Source organism: Orcinus orca, chromosome 20 (genome assembly GCF_937001465.1).
Source record: "Orcinus orca chromosome 20, mOrcOrc1.1, whole genome shotgun sequence".
NCBI lineage: Eukaryota > Metazoa > Chordata > Mammalia > Artiodactyla > Delphinidae > Orcinus > Orcinus orca.
The window spans coordinates 30,219,121-30,225,120 of NC_064578.1; positions in this window are offsets into that span (position 1 = coordinate 30,219,121).

Sequence of the window (6,000 nt, forward strand, 5' to 3'; positions counted from 1 at the left end):
CCAGATTTGAGCAATCTTTCACTGTCAAGAGTGGCTGGGAGATTGATTCAATTAAGATTAGCAGAGTCGAAAAAATGGCATGGGTTAGTTTTGATTAGTGATGTCTTGTCTCTCATCTCGTGGTGGTGTCCAGAACACAGGCAGAGTTTAGCTCTGTCAGGTCACAGGGAAAGCGAGGCAGGCTTCCAAAGTGGGGTTTGTGGACCAGACCCTGGGGTGGAGAGGTGGCATTTCTTTGTGATTTTCTTCTGAGGTCTCTTCCATTTGTCCTTCTTGAGGATGATTTTCTTATAATTAGCTACGTTTTCTAAAGGAACACGAAGGAGGTGGGAAAACTCTGAAACGTGAGGGTCATTGTGGGGTACAACTCCTTGAAGCAAATGAATGTAATTGGAGGTCTCATTAATTCTGAGGCGATGCCCAGGTGCCCTCTCTGCTCCATCAGGAGGGCGGTAGAACTCTCCAGGTGATGCGAGCATGTCTGAAACAAAGAAGGGCAGACAGCCCTCACATCTGCTGGCAAAGAACCTCACTGGGCTTAGGGTTCCCGGGGTGAAGAGATGCAGCAAACACATCACTCTCACCTCCTCCCACTGACACACCAAGAAGCCAAAACGCACCGGTCCTGTTGATTTCTGCCCCCGCGGGTCTCTGCGTTATAGGAGCAGCCCGCAAATGCTTAAAATAAATGCGCCTTGCAATTTACGGGCACCTCTAAATTCGTATTCAGACCCTGTTGCTGGATAAGTTTAATGAAAGTGGTACTTTCCACGAGGTCCCTGGTGGCATTGGTTCACATTACAAAATCATTATACATAATTTGACACTATTGTGCACCGTTAGCTTAGAAAAAGAGCTTGTTTTACAGCTCTGGGGACAGAGGTCCCTCCAGATAAGGTTGGACTTATGAGAGAGGGAGAGAGGAGGGAAGGGCCTCTCTCTGGTTAGTAATGAGGGCTTTGATGTTCAATGCAGCTACTCCCTTTATGCTCATCAAGACAGATATTTAGTCCAAGGAAAAAACATTGCTAAGTTACTCTCTTAAAAGGCAGCTGCAGACCATGCACTAAGCTCAACTGCTCTTAAAAGCAAATATTTAATCTGTGTGTTAAAGGCCTCTGCCAATGCCACCAACCCCCAATGGACTTTTTGTTCCTCATTTTACAGATGTACAAACTAACGCTGAGCCAAGGAAAGAGAATGGTCCAAGGTCATAGGACAAGACAGTGGCCAGGCCAGGCTAGAACCTATAGATACAAAAGGACTAGGAGAGGGTTTCCCTGGTGGCGCAGTGGTTGAGAGTCCGCCTGCCGATGCAGGGGACACGGGTTCGTGCCCCGGTCCGGGAAGATCCCACATGCCGTGAAGCGGCTGGGCCCGTGAGCCATGGCCGCTGAGCCTGCGCGTCCGGAGCCTGTGCTCCACAACGGGAGAGGCCACAACAGTGAGAGGCCCGCGTACCGCAAAAAAAAAAAAAAAAAAGGACTAGGAGAAAACTGGCAAACTCCAGTCCGTCTTCAGATTACCTGAGCGGGAAGCCAATAGGTCCTTTACCCAAGGCACCATTGGGATCATGCAACCTTAAACGAATGTCCGTGCCTGGTCCACTGCCGTTTATTCGAGAAACTGGGATGCAAGATTGATGAGACTTTAAATGGTGTTGTATCCTGGGCATTCGTAACTTGGACTGGAGTGCAGGAAATCCTGCTTGTCTCACAGAGGGAGACAAATGTGCTCTGGAAAATTCCCGGAGGGAAGGAGGGCATCACGGGGAATCGCCATCTACACACGGGCAAATCTGGCCTAAGTCAGACATAAGAAAGGGGTCCAGGATGGTTCCTTCACATCCCAGAAGTTCCCCGGGACAAGTCAGTGTGGCGGAATGGGCGTTCCAAATGGAGAATGGGACAAGGGGCAGTTGGGATGGTAAGAGAGGTTTTGGGCTCTCACCCACCAGAGAATGGCTTCATCCCCAAATGTCTCTCCCCTCCCTTACCTTGAAGCTCCGCTCCCTCCAACAAAAGCTGTCTCCAGGGACTCAAAAAAACCTCCATCCTCAACCGAGAGAGGGAGGGAGATTCTCAGAGATTCAGAAAGAGAAAGCTGGATTCCAAGAGAGACAGACGGACAAAGAGAGTCTAATTGACCCAAAGTGAAGCGATAGCAAGGGAGACAAACACCCAATGGCTTTCAGCATACAAACAGAGAAAGAAAAATTCACTCCAAGAAAACCTCGAAAAAGGGAAAGACCACAAAAAACACACATTACTTTGCTCTCTCCTTCCCTCTTTTCCTTCCTTCTCTCTTTCTTCCTTCTGAGGCAGAGTTCACGGGGATCCCAGGTGAGTGGTTCAGGTCTTGGCAGGAGCGGGCTTCATCGCAGAAATAAAGCCCTGTAGGAACACTATCAGTGCCCGATATTTCCAGAGAGTTTATGACATCAACTCCCGTTCCGAGCGCCTTGCATGGATTTCCTGATTGAATCCTCACCACCCTAGGCTCTGGGAGCTGGGATGATTCCCCTCTTACAGGGGAGGACACAAACGTTCAGAGAAGTTGTCATCTGCCCAGGGTCTCAGAGTTAGTGCTGTGCGAAGCCGAGAGCTATGGGGATGTCTGTCCCTGGTCCCCAGGGTCCCTCCTCCTTCCCCCAGCTGGAACTTGGAACACAGCCTTGGGAATCCCCAGTCACCTCAAAGTGGGTTCATCCTCCCCCTTCGCACCTACATTTATAGATGACAGCGCATTTCCTCATCCAAAATCTCAGTTGATTCCCCCAATAGGGTTTGAAGGCTCCATTTTTGCAGACCAAGAGGACCCTGTACTAACTAGTGGGCTACTTCAAGAGGGTCTCAAGCTGTCTCCATGTCAGGTGGATCCTACACTTTTCTTCCAAGCTCTCCTACAGGCACAGGAGAGGAAGCAGGTAGCCCTGGGAGGTTTGGGGGATGAGAGTGGGTAGTGGACGGAACTCAAACACGTAGAGTGCTAGCTCCACGCTTCTATAAAAGTTCCTTTGGAATCTGAAGATGTCATGGGGGTTTTTCCTTTGACTGCAGAATATATCTGTATCTGAGAAAACAGAGAAATAATGTTTTTAACAACTTGTCTTGGAATAAGATCGATGCCCACACATCCCCCAGCTTTATTCCAAAGCAGAGAAGGGTCGAGTTTGAGAAGCTCAGAGCTAGTCCAGATCTTACCTCACGCCTACCATGTTTCAGCAGAGAAGGCGGAGGCCCAGAGAGGTGAAGTGATTTGCCCAAGGCTGCACAGCAGGGCAGAGTCTCGGACCCAGAACTGCTGAAGCCTAACCCAGGATTCCGACACCACATCCATCCCACACGACAGTCAAGAGCCCAGGCAGTGGAACCGGCAAGGATGGGTGAGAGTCCCAGTATGGACTGGAGTTGCAGTGTGGAGTTGCACAACTGTAGGGGCGGCGCTCCTCACAGAACTGATGTGTTCGGCACTTCTCGGGGTCGGCAGTGCCTACAGGGCAGCCACATCACCCCTTTATGCGCTTCAGTTTCCATAATAATAGTATCAACTCCAGGGTTTTGACATGAGGATTAACTGATACAGCAAATGCCTGGCATTTAGTAGGAACTCAACAAAATGTAACTTTTAATGCTGCCCGCATCTTTATCTAAGAAAAAGGATTCCCCGGGACTTCCCTGGGGGCACAGTGGTTAAGAATCCGCCTGCCAGTGCAGGGACACGGGTTCCATTCCTAGTGGGGAAGATCCCACCTGCCGCAGAGCAACTAAGCCCGTGCGCCACAACTACCGAGCCCGCACGCCACAACTACTGAAGCCTACGCGCCTAGAGCCCGTGCTCCACAACAAGAGAAGCCACCACTCGCCACAACTAGAGAAAGCCCGTGTGCAGTGATGAAGACGCAACGCAGAAAAAATAAATAAAATTAATTTAAAAAATGAGTTATCATTCAAAAAAAGAAAAATATTCCCCTTCTTCTTTGATGATTCCTTTCCGAGACCGGCGGTATGGGGAAGCTTTACAAGAATGCCTTTTAGAGCTATAATAACGTTAACCCACCTCCATGGGTTGGTGCGGTGCTAAATTAACACCTGTAAAGCACCTTTAACAGGTGCTGATATAAAGCAAGCATTAAGTAAGAGCTGCCTCTTTCATTATGGAGAGCTATGTGCAGACACACGTGCGTGCTGACTCTTTAATTCAATAAGCATTTATATATTTATGAATAACTTTTACTTCCACATATAAAGCCCTGCAGGCTTCATTTCCTGCAGCGTTAATTGGGTGGTTGCTCCACGTGCATCTTTTTTGAGGATGGAGGAACAAGCGTTCAGGAAAGAGGGCATTAGGAGAGCTGCTTTTCCTGGTGTCACAGGAGAGAAACTTCTTAATCCAGACCGCGCTGACTTTTCCCCTCCCAGATCAGCTCAGAGCGCCTTTCCTTGAAGGCGGGGCAAAGGCAGGCTCCCAGAGCCCTCTGGCTCCATTCAAAATCCTCTTTTCAGAGCTGTGGCAGTTTTATGGCCTTTAATGACCCCCTATTGTACCCTGATTGCCAATCAGGGCACACGTAATGACCAAGCAGCATCACTTAGCCCTTATTCCAATGACAATGGCCAGAGCCGCCAGCTCGCTGTTTTGACATGAGCGGGGTCACAGGGAAAGTTTTTGGGCTGGTGATTTAAGGAGGCCGGACCAGCCAGCACCCTGGACTCCTCGGTCACTGGGACTTGGACAAAAGAATGAACTCTGAACTTTTCCTTTGACGGATGGAGGTCATTAAAACCATGATGGGGGCCCCTTCAAAGGCAGGTGTAGACCAGGCTGTCCCTCAAAGCGCCTAATAAAGAGAGAACAGGCGATTGTATGGGATTCCGAGAAGGGGGAACTTCTGAGAGATTCACTCAAGTGGTTCAAAGGAATCAATGAGCCGCTCTGGCCGATTGACGGGGGCCAGAAGCGCCGCGACATTCCCTCTACCACCCATTCAATGGGTGGCTGCCCCAGTTGTTCCCACGATAAATGCTTGGGGTCCTTTCACGGGTACCCTGGGCTCTGAGGCCTTAGACCAGCACAAGAATCCAGAAGAAGCTACCTACCAGCCCCCATTTTAAATTCCATCCATTTTAATAAAGTGCCAAGAGACCTCCAAGCAGCTTAAAATATTAAAGGTTTCTTTTAAACATCTGGAAGATAACATCTAATTACTAGATGGTGCTCTAAGTTATTACTATGTAATCAGAGTTAATCCCACCAACACAAACAAACAGCAAACAAAAGCTCTTCCCCTAGAAGAATCATCTCTGCAGAACCCAGAAGGGACCCCGACATAGCTTCCACACCTCCCAACCCCCATTCCCACCACGGCACAACCAGCTGGGACCACATGCTGCCCCTGGAGGGGCAGATCCTGAAACGCTGACCTCCTGGCAAGTCAGCAGGACAAGGCAGCTAAATAGATTGACTGCAAATGGCTTGAGTCATCGAAGTTCAACCATGAAGGGAAATGAAAGCTCAGGGAATTTCACCTCCCTCTTCAATTCTTTTCAAAAGGTGTTTTGGCTTTTCACAAAAGGGTCAGAAACGTTGATCCCAAAGGTCGGAGTGGGAATATAAATGGATCTGGAGAAGCTGGAAGCTGGCTCTTGGGGGAGTGGTGTGCTGAACGCCTCATTAGGATCGCTTGCCCAGCACGTTACACACACATGCACGCAGGATGCCGAATTCGGCACCCCTCTCCTGCCATGGCGATGGTTATTAAGGGTAATGCGATCGGATGAGAAGGCAGCACATGGGCAACCACAAAGCCCAGAGGAAGCAGCTGTGCAGACAAATAAATGAAGGTCCCGCCTCTCTAAAATGTACCCACAAGGCAGAGCCACATCCTTTGCATTGTCCGAGGACAAATGATTGCGGGTTCTCCAGCAGTTGGTGGTGTCAGCAAGGCTGAAGGAAAAAGTGATGACTCGCCGGCCCTGGGAAGAGGCACCGGAAGCACCT